The sequence below is a fragment of the Periplaneta americana genome, chromosome 13 (genome assembly GCF_040183065.1).
Source record: "Periplaneta americana isolate PAMFEO1 chromosome 13, P.americana_PAMFEO1_priV1, whole genome shotgun sequence".
In the NCBI taxonomy this organism is placed as follows: domain Eukaryota; kingdom Metazoa; phylum Arthropoda; class Insecta; order Blattodea; family Blattidae; genus Periplaneta; species Periplaneta americana.
The window spans coordinates 144,290,634-144,310,321 of NC_091129.1; positions in this window are offsets into that span (position 1 = coordinate 144,290,634).

Sequence of the window (19,688 nt, forward strand, 5' to 3'; positions counted from 1 at the left end):
CGTTGGTTCGCTAATATGTTTTCGCGGGATATCAGCCGAGTTAAGATTTTGGAATGCTCCAAGCTTTCGACTGCTATCTCTGCAGCCATCTTCAGGGAAGTGATGTCCGAACAGAAAGTCGAAAGTTTATATAGATGTTAGGCTGTCTCAGGTAAAACGGGATTGGTTGGCGGATCGGCCAATCCGGGGCCGGGAATTGTCATCGCTCGTAAGCTCCGCCCCCTGACTGTCAGGGCTTAAGGACTCCAGGGATTTACAAGATTCCATGCGAGTGTGGCGAAGTATACATAGGGCAGACTGGCCGCACAATAGAAGACAGAATCAAAGAACATAAGAGGAACCTGAGGCTGTATTACCCGGAAAAATCTGCAGTGGCGCAACACAGCATAGAAAAGGAGCATAAAATACTGTTTGACCACACCAAGGTCATTAACAAATCAAGCCACTACTGGGATCGTACAATCAAGGAGGCCATAGAGATCAAGCTGGAGAAAAACAACTTTAACAGAGACAGTGGACTCCAGCTCAGTCAGGCATGGACACCGGCCTTAGACCAACTCAGGCCCTCTTACAATCAAGGTCATGAAGATCACGGACCGAGGACGGCAACCGATTCCAACCGGCGGAACAGGGCTCGCCGCCCGCCAAACTTCACGCAGGAATCCTGGGAGGGGCGGAGCTTACGAGCGATGACAATTCCCGGCCCCGGATTGGCCGATCCGCCAACCAATCCCGTTTTACCTGAGACAGCCTAACATCTATATAAACTTTCGACTTTCTGTTCGGACATCACTTCCCTGAAGATGGCTGCAGAGATAGCAGTCGAAAGCTTGGAGCATTCCAAAATCTTAACTCGGCTGATATCCCGCGAAAACATATTAGCGAGGTACGTTAAAATTTAACACAAGAAAGTTATTATCATACATATTCCGAAGTGAAAAATCGCGTTAAAGGCAGAATAAATAGGCAGAACAGGGCTCTTCCCATGATTTAAGTAACTTTCTACATATATAAGTGCTGTTACTATACCATTTTAAACCAGGCTAGTCCGTCACACGCAAGCAATAAATGCGGTGTGTTTATTGCTATGGACATGACAAAGTAATGAAGCATACACAGTTTCAATTAACGCGTTTCGTCATATCGGCACCTTGCCGTCCGAACATGCAGCTAATACGATACAATTACAATAACAGGCCTTTGCTAATTTTTCTTGTCACCGCACTACATCAAACAACGCGGAACATGCAGTTTTCATTAATAATACACCTCGTATAGCGTGTCAGAGTCGACGCTTAAAGATGTGTCCATCACAAACGACGTATACATTGGAGAATTTATTATCTATCAACAAAGTGCTCACAATGTACACAATAACATGCACATATAATTGGAAATTACATGCATGTCGGCAACATTTGAACATGAAAATAAATTAATGTAATAATTATACTTGCTATCACTTTTAATAATTAAAAATCCCTCTGTCATAAATTTATTTCATTAATCATCATCATCATCATCATCCTTCACGAATTAGGCCTCTGTAGACCTGTTTCGGCCCCATCTAGCAGTCTTCTTAACGGTCTTCCTGGTCGACGATGTCCTCTAGGTTTATATTGCATCATAATTTTTGGGATTCTTGAATTTTCCATTCTTCTTACATGATCTAGCCAATTGAATTTGTATCTGGTGATTTTTTCTTCTACTGACTCTACTTCTAATTGTTCTAAAATTTCTTCATTCCTTTTTCGGTCTAAAAGAGTATATCCTGCTGTTCTCCTGAAAAATTTCATTTCCGTTGCTTTGATTCTGTTCATGTCTTTTTTCTTTAATGTCCAAATCTCGCTTCCGTATAGAAGGGTGGGTAATGCTAGTGTATTATATATTTTTATTCTTGTAGATTTTTGTACTAATTTAGCTTTTAATGTATTGTTTATTATTCCTAGAATTTGTGTAAATTTGGTAATTTTCTTGTTCACATCTTTTTCATTTTGATAAGATATTTCACAACCCAGATAATTGAAATTTTGCACTTGTTCGAGGCATTGGTTATTGTGTATTATCTTACTTCTCACTGGGTCTTGTCCTAAAAATGCCATTACTTTTGATTTCTGTGCTGAAATTTCCATCCCAAAATCTTTTAATATTTCATTTAATGTATACAATCCTCTTTGTAAATTATCCTCTGAATTGGAAATTATGACTTGATCATCGGCATAGAGTAAGGTATTTAATGTTAGAGCACTGGTTATTTTGATTCCTGATGTGTAGATTTGGTTCCATTTTAAAATAATTTCATTTATATAAATATTAAATAAAGTTGGTGATAGTGGACAACCTTGTCGAACTCCATTAATATTACACATTCATTATTCATTAATATTACACATTAATATTACACATAAATTAACGTTAAAAAATGATTTAGGCAATTAAAATGTAATTCTTTACTATTACATATACAGGGTGATTCACGAGGAAAGGTAAAAAATTTAGGATGTGAATTCTGAAGTCATTCTGAGTGAAAAAGTTCATATGAATATAGGTCCGTTTTCGATCGGTTACGAAGATATGGCTCTTTGATTTCACAAAAACTTCTGAGATTCCATTGTACTAACTCGCATTTAAAGACAGATAACGGACAAATTTAAAGTTTATATTCACGTATGCATACATGCCTAATATTCTAGAAGTCGAGGTCGATGTTTTCGCACATTTTCAAAGGTGCCTCCTTCTGCTTCAATGCACTGTTGCGCTCGGGCGTGAATCACGCTCATCGCTCGAGAGAGTTGCACGTGGCTGTCTTTATACCGCATCCAAAATAGGTCGATTAGCGCCTCTCTCGTTTCCCCGTTCCTTTGCTATACCAAGACTTTCATCCAACCCCATAGACAGTAAATACTCTTCGATATGGTACCCTTCAGTTCGGAAAGCGTCGTTCATATTCAGCGACGGCACGCAAGGAACTTCCAACGCACAAACCATAAACATACACAATATCGGCATATTCTGCAGTCGAAAATTTATAAGGTATCTTGAAAAACACAACTTAACATTTCCGATAACTGTACCTGTATAACTACTGTACTGTAGGTAGCTGCTGTGGACCGATAAGTGATAGCGTATTTGTTGTGACATTTGTAACGCCCCACCACCCACTTCGTTTCTCTTCTCTTATCTACATCGCTCACAATGCAGATTCCAATGTTACGTCATTCATCGGTGACCTTGTTTCACGTCAGCAGCATATGGTAACTTCTGATTCACATTGGGGCGAGACGTTTTACCAAAAAAAGTGCACCTAGCTCCGCCATCGTTCGAAAACGGACCTGTGTATATATAAGCTTTTTCACTCAAAATGGCCTAAGATATCGCATCCTAAATTTTTTACCTTTCCTCGTGAATCACCCTGTATTTTATGCAGTATAACAGCTATACAGGGTGATTCAGTGATTATGTTACAAATTCTTAGGGATAATAGAGACAATTATGAATAACTTTCATATAGGAACCCATGTCCAGAAACGTTCTCTTTGGTAGTTACAGACCTAGATATGTTTATCAGTGTAACTAGCTAGAATCGAACTCAAGGTCATCCTTTTGCAGTTTCGTTGCAGACGACTTGTTCCTGCAAATGTTGGTGATTTCTCATAAACATGGTACAAGCTAGTTGGTATCGTAAATGATATTTTGAATGATTAAATCTTTAAATTTCTCTCGCAACTTGCTTAATGAATTTCATTTATGGAAGGGCAATGAAGGCTATAGAACTAATGTGGTAACCAAGAATGAAAAAACTGCCCTGCAAAACAGAACTTAATCCGTTAAATGAACAATGACCTGCATTGAAATAAAAGGAGTTTAAAACAACCTGTAATTGTGAAAAATAATAGTGATACTACCAATCCTTTCTACTTGTATTATTTACTTATGGCTAATAAGGAACCCGAAGGTTCATTGCCGTCCTCACATAAGCCCGACATCGGTACCTATCCTGAGCAAGATTAATCCGGTCTTTATCATATCCCACCTCTCTCAAATCCATTTTAATATTATCCTCCCATCTACGTCTCGGCATCCCCAACGGTATTTTTCCCTCCGGCCTCTCAAGTAACACTCTATATGCATTTCTGGATTCGTCCGTACGTGCTACATTCCCTGCCCACCTCATGCGTCTGGATTTAATGTTCCTAATTATGTCAGGTGAAGAATAAAATGCGTGCAGTTCTGCTTTGTGTAACTTTCTCCATTCTTCTGTAAATTCATCCCTCTTAGCCCCAAATATTTTCCTACGAACCTTATCTGTTATCGCGCTTTCAATTTCTTACAACTCTTCGAAACCGACATCAAGCACTTCTTTCTATCCCTCATCATAGAACGTCTTTATACTCATCTTCCTATACTGTAGAAATACCTCGCCTCTGGAATTCGTTACCTAATGACGTCAGGGACTGCCGGACGTTATCACAATTCAAAATTAAATTGGAAAATTTTGTCTTAGTTAATGTTTTTAGGTATTGCTAGAAGTATTGATTTGTGTTTTTTTTTCTTTTTATTTTTTAATCTAGATTAAAATTGCAAGTTTCTTGCTTATGTTAGTTAATTAGTTAGGATACAATTAATTATGATACTTAATCACTCATTTAAAGTTTGTGTGACTGCAACCTGTGTATATTTTTTTTGTGCTTTACTTTGTTTATAGTGGTTTATTCTCTCTCTCTTTATTTCTTGTGTAGCTTTGCTTTGTATATAGTGTATTTTTTTTCTCTGTTTATTTCTATTATTGTATTTGTATTCCCGGTGTTGTGGAAGAGAAGGCTTGATGGCCTTAACTACACCAGAATAAATAAATAAATAAATAAATAAATAAATTAATTAATTAATTCATGAATTAATAAGTAAATAAATAAATAAATAAGTAAATAAATAAATAAATAAATTCTCTGACGTTCTTAATCTCTGTTCCTCTCCCAAAAGTAAGAGTCCAAGTTTCACGACCATACAGAACAACCGGTAATATAGCTGTTTTATAAATTCTAACTTTAAGATTTTTTGACAGTAGACTAGAAGACAAAAACTTCTCAACCGAACAAAAACAAGCATTTCCCTTATTTATTCTGCGTTTAATATCCTCCCATGTGTCATTTATATTTGTTACTGTTGCTCCAAGATATTTGAATGTTTCTACTTCTACCATCAGCATTAAATCGGTAGCAATATAACCTTACTACAGATTTTTTCATCGAACTACGAGGGCTATTCATAAAGTAACATCCGTTTATTTTTTACAAACCTGTGAATGACTTTACAGAATTTGGTTACAGTACGTTTGAAAGTATACACTCTATTTTATTTTTCCATATAGTTTCCAGTCACATTGAGACAATTGTCGTAGCGTTTGACGAGCTTTGAAATTCCGCTGTCGTAGAATTCGGCCGCCTGCGACTGAAGCCAACCTACGACGCTGATTTTCAATTCTTCGTCATCGTCAAAGCGCTTCGAGCCAAGCCACGTCTTCATGATGAACCTGCGGTTTACTCTAACCCTTTCGTCAACCAAACGAATCAGATCTGCATTCAAGATACTCGGTCGACAACTTCTCTCTTCATCATGGACTTTGGTTCGCCCATTTTTGAACATACAGCACCATTGTCTTACACCACCTTCACTCATTACGTCTGGCCCATAAACTTCACAAAGTTGGCGATGAATTTCACTAGCTTTACAGTTCTTGGCCACAAGAAATCTTATTACAGAAAGTACCTCACACCTGGCGGGACTTGCGAGATTGCAGCACACATTTTGACAGCTTGTGGCTCAGAGAGGAACAAAGACACGACCTTGACTCTACCGCTGCTCGATGCGTACTTCTTCAAGGTATACTCCATCGCAAGAGCGGCGCCACTGTCTCTGTTGTTACGCACGCTATATGAAAACGGAAGTTACTTTATGAATAGCCCTCGTACTAATCCTATATCTATTTAATCACATACGACATTTTAATGTTGCACAGGGTTTAACTGAGCTTAGGTACTTTGTACTATAACATCAGTCTCCATATTACAAAACAAGTTCGACAATAAATTCACTGTACTGTTCCGGATCGCAATGACTACATTACGTGCGAAATATTTTATGCGATATTTTTTGTTTATTTTATACCGTGTTTCTGTATCTGTGATACAGTGCAAAACTCGCAAATTTTGCACAACGTTCAAAACCTGAAAATACGAACTCATACAGTCACCCCCATATTTAAATAAAGGATAGCTTTAGTACGCCTAAAGGTCTACAATCAGTTCATGTAAATAAAATGTATTTGTCTGTAAATCACAGTTTTCAGGCTGATATTTTTGTCACTAGAGCAGGTTTATGTGGAAGTATTTTTTCCTGTTAGAGCCGGAAGGATTATGCCAGTTGAAAAAATTCATGGTCCCAATGGAAATCTGGCCCCGAACCAACGTTTTGTAGCGCAGAACCTTAACTACTACAATGTCATGCGCACAATGGCAGGACCCACATGGAATTAATTAATTAAATAGTTCTACATAGCATATTATTAAAAATTATGAAATACTGAAAGTTGATTGTCTATGTCACAAAATGTTTTTGTGCGAGATCGTTTATTTCCGTACAAAACCAATCCGCGGAAAGTATAAAATTCCACGTTCAGTATTCCCAACCTAACACACATAACAATTTCCCTCTTCTTACCGCTTAAGTGACATATTGATTTTACTGCTTTAGGCTTTTAACATATTATTTTTAAAGACGTTCAATATATTAATAATTATAAATTGGAAACTTACCACTGCAATTTCACCTAAATTCCACTGTTAATTATTGTTTTTAAATACTTGTAAAAATTAAGTAAACTCTACAACTCCACTAATGTTACTGCATTTCGTGATGCAAGTAACATTAAGGAAGCCGTGAAAAAACAACAAAGATTCCAGACTCATCATGGACTGGGGGGAAAAAAAAGACAGACGTATATCACGGCCTGCTGGAGCACAGTAAACGCAGAAAACATGTTAAAGCAACAATGTTGAAGATAGATATTTTTGTTTTGCAAAATTGCCGTCATTGAACAGAAACCAAGATGGAGATTTCATTGCAACTAATTAGAAATTCCTCTTTCAGGTATGTAATAAACGATCTTCGCACAAAGTAATGTACGATACACGAGCGGTATGTTTTCTTTAAACTGTCGGAAATTAAAAAAGCTCAACTACGTTTCGCTTTTTCAAACTTTTCCTCGAACATGAAAACTTCAACATACCGCTCTTGTAACGCATATTAATATTGTGTAATAATAATAATAATAATAATAATAATAATAATAATAATAATAATAATTTAACCTGGAAAATTTAAGGTCTTCTCTCATACTCTACCAGGATTAAAAGTTGTTTACATAGTTGAACATACAACTGGATCGGGTTTAAGTAATTACATACAGATACAATTTACATAATGAGATCAAAAGAGGCAGTTAAATAAAAATTTACCTAATAAAATAAAAATAAACACAATGGAATACATAATATTAATGTCGTTAGAATCAAAATACGAATCACATAAAATCAGAAGCCGATATTCAATAAAAATGTACACAATAAAAATAATAATAAACACAATGGAATACATATTGGTATTAAGTTACATGCAAGTATGATGCATATAATAAAACCAGAAACCGACAATGGATTAATTGTACACAATGAAATAATAATAATAATAACAATAATAATAATAATAATAATAATAATAATGGCTTTATTTAACCTGGCAGAGTTAAGGCCGTAGGGCCTTCTCTTACACTCAACCAGGATTAAAAGTTGCTTACATAGTTGAACATACAACTGTATCGGATTTAAGTCATTACATACAGATACGATTTACATAATGATATCAAAAGAGCCAGTTAAATAAAAATTTACCTAATAAAATAAAAATAAACACAGTGGAATAGCTACATATTAAAGTTGTTAGAATCAAAATACGAATCACATAAAACCATAAACCGATAATTCAATAAAATATACACAATAAAATAAAAATAAACACATTGGAATAGATAGTAGTATTAAGTTACAAGCAACTATGATTGACATACTGTAATTAAACCAGAAACCGACAATTGAATAAAATGTACACAATAAAAAATAAAAACAAAAATACTGGAATACAGTTAATCATTAAATTAGAATAAAATACTATTTACATAATAACTATAGAGACAATTGAATGAAGTTTAAACAAAAAATAAAAATAAACACAGTGGAATACTTTGCATTAAATATTTACTACGCGTTAGGTCTGGCAACTCATCATAAGATATTATTCTAATTTATATTTAAAAGAAATCAAAGTTCGGCAGCCCTTGACTTCAGGCGGCAGAGAATTCCAATGAAGAAGCAGCAACAGCGAAAGATGAGGAGAACAGAGATGATGTGTGGAGTGGAATTTCTAGAGTATTTAAGTTATGATAGCGAGAAAGGTTGTGAAATCGAACAAATAAGTAAGAGGGGACAGAGATGTGCAAAATTCGGTATAAGAGAGAAAGAGAAAATATGTGGGTATTTATGATAGCTAGAAAGAGTCGTAAGATCTACACATTTTACAAATGAAAAACAAACAAATTAATATTTTTATCAGTGTTAATATTAAAGTATGTTTAATGTTTCTGGACTGTCAGTGGGTAAGTGCTAATTTTCTTTAGTACTGCTCAATAAGTTTTTATACGAGAAATAATATTACAAGACATGCTTTTCTTTTTTTCAAAAACGCTAAAAGAACAGTAAGAAAAGGGGAAAATGTAAAATTGTTAAGGAACATATGGTTCCAATTGCAGAAATTCATATGTGCCCTAATTTATGTATTTATTTTACCTTAGAAGAAGAAAGGAGAGAATATCATTATTTGATTATATTTCACTTTATAACCCAACAGTTGTTAATACAAAATAATACAAAATTTAAAACTTCAAAGTGTTAAAATATCTGAAAAAAGTATTGTACTTTAATATGTCGAACGGCGATTGTATCTATTTACATTCCATGGTAATCGTACATCGCTTCAGAGCTAGAATATGAAAAAATATTTTTAAAAATCTTAATAACTTACTTACTTACTTACAAATGGCTTTTAAGGAACCCGAAGGTTCATTGCCGCCCTCACATAAGCCCGCCAGCGGTCCCTATCCTGTGCAAGATTAATCCAGTCTCTATCATCATACCCCACCTCCCTCAAATCCATTTTAATATTATCCTCCCATCTACGTCTCGGCCTCCCTAAAGGTCTTTTTCCCTCCGGTCTCCCAACTAACACTCTATATGCATTTCTGGATTCGCCCATACGTGCTACATGCCCTGCCCATCTCAAACGTATGGATTTAATGTTCCTAATTATGTCAGGTGAAGAATACAATGCGTGCAGTTCTGTGTTGTGTAACTTTCTCCATTCTCCTGTAACTTCATCCCGCTTAGCCCCAAATATTTTCCTTAGCACCTTATTCTCAAACACCCTGAACCTATGTTCCTCTCTCAGAGTGAGAGTCCAAGTTTCACAACCATACAGAAGAACCGGTAATATGACTGTTTTATAAATTCTAACTTTCAGATTTTTCGACAGCAGACTGGATGATAAGAGCTTCTCAACCGAATAATAACACGCATTTCCCATATTTATTCTGCGTTTAATTTCCTCCTGAGTGTCATTTATATTTGTTACTGTTGCTCCAAGATATTTGAATTTTTCCACCTCTTCGAAGGATAAATCTCCAATTTTTATATTTCCATTTCGTACAATATTCTGGTCACGAGACATAATCATATACTTTGTCTTTTCGGGATTTACTTCCAAACCGATCGCTCTACTTGCTTCAAGTAAAATTTCCGTGTTTTCCCTAATCGTTTGTGTATTTTCTCCTAACATATTCACGTCATCCGCATAGACAAGAAGCTGATGTAACCATAGTACTACAAAGTCTTAATTATAGTCAAAGTCTAGTTAAAATATGTAGAGAAGAGTTTTACAATATACTATTACAATACATGGGGTTAATATCCATACTTAATACAAGACAGAAATAATCATACAGCGTTGTTGAATGTCATAAATTCACCTACAGAATAGAAGACCTGAGAAATTAGGCAGGGTACTTATTTAATTTGGCCCTAAATAATCTTATTTTTTTTTTTTTTTTTAGTATTTATTTATTTATTTATTTATTTAAATTCAAATATACAGAATAAAGAATTATAATTACAAAAACAAACAAAGATAAATACAAATAAAATAATACAAGCAATATAAAAAGAAGATACAGTAGTATTAACAAAATTTGAGACCGAATGAGCAGCGCTCGTGCTCGGTCGCAGTTCAGATATAATATTAAAATAAAAAATAATAATAATAATATAAATAAATAAGTAAAATAAAATAGGAACTAAAATATAATTACAGCGGCAATGGAATTAAGTATATACTATAATATTAACACTAGAGAAGAATAATATCGCACGTGAAAAGTAGGATTAATATATATTTCAAAATTATAGAATACAAATATAATATAGGTTGATTAATTCATACACATAGGCTATAAATTTATTTAATCAAATTTAAGATATTAACACGTTTCTAATTTTCTTGTTATATGTTAGTGGGTTACATGTTAGAAGTTCTGGGTGTAATTTAGTTAAAGCATTGTACAACCGAGGGCCAAAATTTATGCTATGCTTTAGACCAGCAGATGTGAGACATTTAGGTTCTACTAATGTTGAATTAATATTTCGTCTTGTGTCATAATTGTGTGTCTGTAATACAAACTTATTACGATTTTTATGATAAAATTTTAACAGCGTATACTTATAAATTTGTTCAATATTAAATACATTAAATTCAGAATAAATTAATTTAGTTGGATAATCGAAACGTTTCTTCAAACAAATTTTAATTATTCGTTTTTGTAGTAAATTTAACGGACTAAGATTAATTTTTGTACTTCCACCCCAAACAATTATACCATATTGAATGATAGACTGAATAATGGCCAAATAAACATTTCGTAAAACTCTAATAGGTAAGTAGCAGCGAAGATTAACGAATTATGCTTTGAGTTTGATTTTTTATATCCATAGGGAGGTTATTTTCTTGTCATATAACGCACTACTTTTTGATAGCACGACAGTCTTGACGATGGAGTATGGAAGTCATTTTTTGACGAGTATTTATGCTATGAGTCCCGCGCCGTGGCGTCGCGGTCTAAGGCATCTTGCCTAGGACTCGCGTTACGGAATGCGCGTTGGTTCGAGCCCTCATGAGAGAAGAAATTTTCTCTTGAAATTTCGGCCAGTGTATGGGACCAGTGCCCATCCAGCATCGTAATGCACTTGGGGAGTTACGATAGGTAGCGAAATCCGGTTGCGAATACCAGCTACTCGTATAACGGCTGGGGGGGGGGGATCATCGTGCTAACCATACGATACCTCCATTCTGGTTGGATGATCGTCCACCTCTGCTCCGGCATGTGGTTGTGAGGCCAGCAGCCGGATGGTCGGTCTAGACCCTTTATGGGCTGTAGCGCCACGGATTATTTATTTATTTTATTTATGCTATGAACTGTTACATTAATTACAAAGTTTTGACGATTATATACGAGGAAGTTTCTTAATGAAAAAATATAGGTACTCAGAAGTCATGGGCATTATTTGTAGCTTTTTGAAAATGGTTCTACACGATTCCCTAGATTTGGCACCTACTATTATTCTAATTACTCTTTTTTGTAGTAGCAATATACTATTACTATCTGTAGAATTTTCCCAGAATATTATTCCAAAACTCATTACCGAGTGGAAGTATGCAAAGTATACTCTTTTAAGGTATTCATATTTACTCTCTCTTGCATAGATCTAATAGCAAACCATTCTGAAATTAGTTTGGGAGTAATTTCTTTAATATGATTTTTCCAATTTAACACATTATCGATTTTTAAGGCAAGAAATTTTGTTAGTCAAGTGATTTCCAAGACAGTAAGACCTCTGACGAAGCACAATTTCGAAACAGCAGTTAGATATATTTAATGTATATTAATTACCTTTTTAAAATTATTTTAATACTTTGAAGTTTTAAATTAACGTTTATAGTATCTTACAGATAATTTAAAACTCTCAAAATCTAATTATTATTTTGAGGATTTATTAACACTTTGACAAATCTTGTCAGAGAATTTCGTTCATTCTCACAAATATTTCAAATTATTTAATAAATAGGTCATGCAGGCCCTGTGACTGCAACTCATCCTGGGCACTGCGACGCTATTCGGAGATGCCGTCATCTCATCAGAGTCCACATCAATATCTCATTACCTGCACATAATTACGGGGAGGTGGTCTCGGGGTTACCTCATATTCCGGAGTTCAAGCCCCGAGGCGGAACATTGGAGATATGACCCCACGTAATTCCCAATTCATTATCACTAGCTCGCACACCATTACACTTAGATCCATCAAGGGAATCTATTCCGCAGGGAGTCACTTCCGCATCAAGTGACGGCTCTGCACACAACACGTACACGCGGTAATTAAATTTGCTCTTGTCAAGTTTACCTTTTTCTTCATTCCTACATTATAAAACTACCTTTATACTCCTATCTAGAGAGTACCTCCATCGCTTACGTGTTCTGGCAATATTTGATATTCCTTTCGACTTGCAGGTTGTTATTTTCTTTCAGATATCTTCCAGTATTTCGTTAAATTTAATTCCCCAAATTGTATATTTGTCGTGGTACAGACTTGCTGTAAATTATTTCTACAGGATGATCCGTTTGGGTATGGATAAAATAAAAGCACCGTAAAATATTTAGTACTGAACTTTATTTAAATAATTGATTAAATGGCGATCTTACTACGTGTTAATTGTGTAAGCATGTGCGGCTTACAGCTGTTTCGGTGCTTCTTCACACCATCCTCAGAGCCTACTAGATCTCGGCGCCATCTCGAACTTCGCTGCCCGTTGTGTGGATGCGTTCGATTGTTGAAAAGCGTTTAAATGTGGTGTCAAATAGTGTGTGTGTTCTGAAACTGATCTGTGTGTTGAGAATTTGATCAGGGTGTGTTTTAGTGTGTCTGTATATTTCACACACACTATTTGACACCACTTTTCAACAATCGAACGCACCCACACAACAGGCAGCGAAGTTCGAGATGACGCCGAGATCTAGTAGGCTCTGAGGATGGTGTGAAGAAGCACCGAAACAGCTGAAAGCCGCACATGCTTACACAATTAACACGTAGTAAGATCGCCATTTAATCAATTATTTATATTCAAGTATTAAAAGTAGTGTACGAAAGATTCAACATGGATGAACTTTATTTGTTGAAACTTTGTGCATACAAACACTGAAAGATGGGAGATTCCTCAGAGCTCAACATGACCCCCATTGCGCACCCTGCACAACTCATAACGGTGATGCAATTTAGCCCATGTCCGCTGTAACATAAGAAGGGTGATTTGTTGAAAAGCTTGAGTAATTTTTAATCTCAGATCATCAATGTTCCTGGGCTCTGTGAATAGACAATGTCTTTAACAAAACTCCACACGAAGAAGTCAAAAGGGGTTAGATGTAGGGAGTTTGTGGGCGAAGTCAAGAGATAGCTGATTCTCGTACTGGGTTTCGCCTGCGACCTACTGCATGTTTTTTTTTTTTTTTTTAACACAGAACCTGTTTCTACAAATGTTCGATACCACAACATTATGGAATCGTATTTAGGTACATTACGCACACCATACTCACGTCGAAATTCTCTTTGAACTCTTTTACCTCTCTCAAATTTAGCATACCAAAGAACACAAGATGGAAGAAACTAAAATGTTCAACGAAACTTCAAAATCAGAATTTTAAATTTAAGGTGCATCTTCTACAGGAAGAGAGTATAAGGAACTTATACCAACAAAGACTCACACGTGAACTGCAAATGGTTGAAACTAAAGACAATATTGAAGAAGAATGGAGTAGGTTAAAATCAGCAATATTGAAAATAGCTAATGAGGTACTTGGAAAAAGTAAAACATCAAATCGGAAAAGGGGTCTGAAAATATGGAACACAGAAATAGCTAATAGTATTAAAGAAAAGCAGGATGCTTATAAATCGTACTTACAAACACGAACGGATGAAGCTTGGGAAATATATAAACAGAAAAGAAATGAAACAAAAAAATTGATAAAAAGATCTCATAGTGAATCTTGGGAAAGATTTATTGCTAACATTGAACATGACATCCACGGAAGACAGAACGTAGCCTTTAAGCTTATGAAACATTTGAATAAAGTAGAGAAAGATACTGCAAGTATTAACATTATTACAGAACACCAATGGATACAACACTACAGAAACTTATGGTATGATGAAAACTGTGAAGAGAATTATTATGTAGAAAGTGACAGTAGTTCTATAGATCAAATAGACATAAAAGAATTAGAAGCGGCTTTAAAAGTAACAAAAAATAGAAAAGCTACTGGATTGGACGGAATTAATGCTGAACTAATTAAATATGGTGGAATGATATTAAAATTCTGTTTCCTTCATTTTCTGAACATGTGTTGGAAAAATTGTTCAGTGCCCATGGAATGGAATACAGCCAAAGTTATTTCCCTATTCAAGAAAGGTAATAGAAATGACACAGGAAACTATAGAGGAATAACCTTATTAGATGCAGGATATAAAATCTATGGAAAAATTCTTAATCAAAGATTACAAGCTATTGCTGATGTAGTAATATCAGAGGAACAATCAGGGTTTAGAAAAGGACGCTCATCTAGTGATAATATATTTATAATGAGGCAGATTATTGAAAAACGTCGAGAGTTTGGTTTGGAAACCCACTTAGCATTCATTGACTATGAAAAAGCTTTCGATAAAGTGAAAAGACCCCTTTTATGGAAAATACTGGAAATAAGAGGCTTTCCTAAGCACCTTATTAGTGCCGTTAAGAGTTTATATGTAAATACCAAAATAGTTATTAGCTCAGGTTTTAAAGTGTCAGAAGCAATTTTAACAAATTTAGGTGTTCGACAAGGGTGCAGTTTATCACCCACTCTGTTTAATTTATATATTGACGATCTAGTTTTGAAGTGGAAAGATGAAATACAGACTGCGATTAAAATAGAATCTAACACACCTTTAAATACTTTACTATACGCTGATGATCAAATAATTATCCAGGAAACAGAAGATAACCTACAAAGAGCAGTGTATAGATTAAGCCAAAACGCAATATTTTACAATCTAACTATATCTGCAAACAAAACAAAGATAATGGCTTTTAAAGGGAAAAATCCTGTTAGATCTAAAATAATAGTAAATGGAAACATTTTAGAACAAGTATCCCACTTCAATTATCTAGGATGTGATATTAGTTTTAATTATGAGAAAGATATTGAGAAGAAAGTTAATAGATTTCAGATGATATGTGGAACAATTGGAAGAACTTTAGGAAGAAAAGCGAGAAAAGAAACTCAAATGAAATTTTATAAAGTTATGGCTGTACCTACTCTTATATATGGCTCTGAATCATGGACAATAACAAAAAAAGAAGAATCACGTATACAATCAGCAGAGATGAAATTTATGAGATACGTAAGAAGATGCACTAAAGCCGATAAAATAAAAAATGAAACAATAAGATCAGATCTCAATATTTTCTCAGTACACGACATGGTAGAAGAAAATAAAACAAAATGGAAAGATCATGTTGACAGAATGGCAGAGAATAGGCTACCAAAGAAGATAATGAATTATCGCCCGATCGGGAAAAGGGATCTGGGTAGACCTCGCAAGAGGTGGCTGGACGATAGAGACCGGAACAGGTGATATCACCTAAACCTTGAAGGGAGAAGAAGAAGAAGAAGAAGAAAGAACACATTGTGCCCGCTGTTGATTTGAAGTAGCCATTTTAATAATCTGCGATTTTCATTTGTCCTTTCAGATTATGTATTGTTGATTGTCATACATGGAAACTCCTATCTTTTAATCATAATATAACCAGCAAGAAATTTTTCCTAATATCATAATAACTTTATAATAATAAATTAATTTTATCCATACCCAAATGGATAAGACTGAATTTTTCTATTATTAACCACCTACTGGGCACGCACTCAAATGTAACGTTAGTTGACAGTTGTGATCCATATTTTAAGTTGCTCTTTACATGTAAAGAAGAGGAAAAGTAATTGGTTGGGTCACTGGCTGAGAAGAAACTGCCTACTGAAGGATGCACTTGAAGGAATGGTGAACGGAAGAAGAGTTCGGTGCAGAAGAAGATATCAGATGATAGACGACATTAAGATATATGGATCATATGTGACGACTAAGAGGAAGGAATAAAATAGGAAAGATCGGTTTACATTCAAAGACCTTCCCTAGGGCAGAAATATATGAAGGAGTTGAAAGAATCTTACAAACAGATTTTGGCCTTTGATCCAACAAAAATTACTGACAATTCACTGCTACTGATTGCTTTTCCAATTTGATGTATAAAGCTTCATTCTTTAGAAATCGTGGTCTTCAAGGCTTAAATCACTATTATTTAATCCCTTAAACCAATTTGATATCGTCCTACTACTGACCACCACTTTACCTCCCATTTGAAATATTTCTGCATCTGCTTATTTTTGTACTCATGCCTTTTCTTTCAAAAGAAACGCAGAACACTTGAACTGCGATTCTGTAGTCGCACATCTCCAATTAGAAACTGAAGGCAGATATAAAACAAATGTTTCTAGAAATGTGTTTCAAAACAATACCAACGACAGATATAAACAAATCTTTCGTCACCTAGCAACTCAAAGACAATTGAGTAGAGTATTTATAGGAAAATACCACAGTCTAGTATTCACAGTCACGAAGCTTGAGTTGTTGAGGGTACTAGGAACAATAGACTGTGACGGTACTATTTCGCATTGTCTGTGATGAGGCGATAGTGGCGATCCTAGTGGTTAGCAACTATCTATGGATGCATATTCCCTACGTATTGAGCTTCGTGACTGTATATACTTGACTGTGAAAATACTTTTCAGATGATCTAGGTGTATGAGAAATCACAAAACGCTGAGGTCATTGTATCTTTCCATAATAATTAAGATTGCATTATTTGAACTAATCAGTAATATGTTACCTGACTTCGGTAAGAGCTTTAAGAATCGCCGAGATGGTACACACTATTTAGAAGACAAGACAACGCATTTTCCTTTGAAGTCAGATTGCACAGACTGAATCCAAAGCGAAATACCATAATATTTACTACTAGTAGAAAAATTTTCCTCTTTTCTCTTCCTTTAACTGCTGTAATGATTTTGTCGTAACCGTGTTAAAATGACTACAGATTTGTGAATTGGCAAAGATAAATGTATCTGTCACATTGTCAGTTGGTAGTTGCACCCAAATTTATTTGACACATGTTTACATAAAATATTAATAATTATAGGCCTATTAGTTGCCGTGAACAATTTATATTGAGAAAGTAGGGGAGACCAGTCTAAAGCGGCCTACCTGGGTAAAACGGCCATGTGTAAGCATACCTTTAGCAGCATTGCCATATTACCGATTATGCAGTGCATTACGTCAGAACTGCTTCTGAAAGTGGTCAGTAAATTCGTGGATGGCTGTCTTCACAATTTATGATTATTTCGATATGATAACTGTTTTTGGAGGTTCTGATCTAAAGTAACTACTTATTATTTGATATAATTTCATACATAATATACATAACGTGAAATGTTTATCTACTGCTTGATATAATAGAGGTTATAAAGTTCAACATGCATGTGTTCGAAACTACTTCAAGATGGCGGTGTTATGCTATAAGCTTGTTTGTTTAGATGCATGTGTTCGGTGTAAAACGGCCATGCACGGTGGCCGTTTTACACAGTGCTTGGCCGTTTTACACAGTGCTTGGCCGTTTTACACCGTGCTTGGCCGTTTTACACCGTGCTTGGCCGTTTTACACCGTGCTTGGCCGTTTTACACAGTGCTTGGCCGTTTTACACCGTGCTTGGCCGTTTTACACCGTGCTTGGCCGTTTTACACCGTGCTTGGCCGTTTTACACAGTGCTTGGCCGTTTTACACCGTGCTTGGCCGTTTTACACAGTGCTTGGCCGTTTTACACCGTGCGTGGCCGTTTTACACCGTGATTGATGGTTTTACACCGTGCTTGGCCGTTTTACACCGTGCTTGGCCGTTTTACACCGTGCTTGGCCGTTTTACACCGTGCTTGGCCGTTTTACACCGTGCTTGGCCGTTTTACACCGTGCTTGGCCGTTTTACACCGTGCTTGATGGTTTTACACAGTGCTTGGCCGTTTTACACAGTGCTTGGCCGTTTTACACCGTGCGTGGCCGTTTTACACAGTGCTTGGCGGTTTTACACCGTGCTTGATGGTTTTACACAGTGCTTGGCCGTTTTACACCGTGCTTGGCCGTTTTACACAATGCTTGATGGTTTTACACAGTGCTTGGCCGTTTTACACCGTGCTTGGCCGTTTTACACCGTGCTTGATGGTTTTACACAGTGCTTGGCTGTTTTACACAGTGCTTGGCCGTTTTACACCGTGCTTGATGGTTTTACACAGTGCTTGGCCGTTTTACACAGTGCTTGGCCGTTTTACACCGTGCTTGGCCGTTTTACACCGTGCTTGATGGTTTTACACAGTGCTTGGCCGTTTTACACCGTGCTTGATGGTTTTACACAGTGCTTGGCCGTTTTACACAGTGCTTGGCCGTTTTACACCGCGCTTGATGGTTTTACTCTGATATCTCTGACGTAATACATTGAAACACTAGAACTTCTACAAGTAATTCGGTTTCTTTTCCAGTATCAACTAGGCTATAAGTAGACGTATTTAGGAACACTGATAGAAATTCTTGGAGCAGGGAAAATGTGAGGGAAGCCATTAAAGCTGTTCAGGAAAATAAAATGAGAACTACAAAGGCAAGCAAAATGTATGATTTGTCTAGAACCAATCTGAGACGGCGAGTCGAAGAAAGGAATATAGATGCCATGTGCTGAAAAACTAAAAGAGAAAGCTGAAGCAGCCAGGTTCAAGAAAATAGTTAGAAAAAGAAACGTGTATCATAAAATAATTTTGGAAAAGAAGAATACTAAGAACATTGAAATTACAAGTAGTGAAGAGAATTTAGACGATGACGATGATGCTGAATGCATATTTTGTCAAGAAAATATCCACTCCATTTCAGCTAGTGGTGAAGGATGGGTCGCTGTATGTCGTGCATGAAATGGGCTCATGAAGTTTCCTGGACTTGATCCTGTAGCAGATGATGATTTCACCTGCGGTTTGTATCGCTAGACTATTAAATTTAAATGTCCTAATTCATGTTATAATTGATACCATATTAATGCTTTCTTTTCAATTATATGATCTTAGTTAATTAGATTAACATGTTCCACTTTCACGATAATAAATAATATCGTGTAACTATATGTATTTTTCAACTGAATATGTTTTCTATCATATTTTTTTCTAGCATAATATACACTGGGCCGTTTTACACAGATGCCAGTGTAAAACGGCCATTATATTACACTTCCGAAAAATTTTAATTTCGACAATATATACATTTTTTCAAAATTTAAAAAATGCCATATCACTGTCCTTGGAT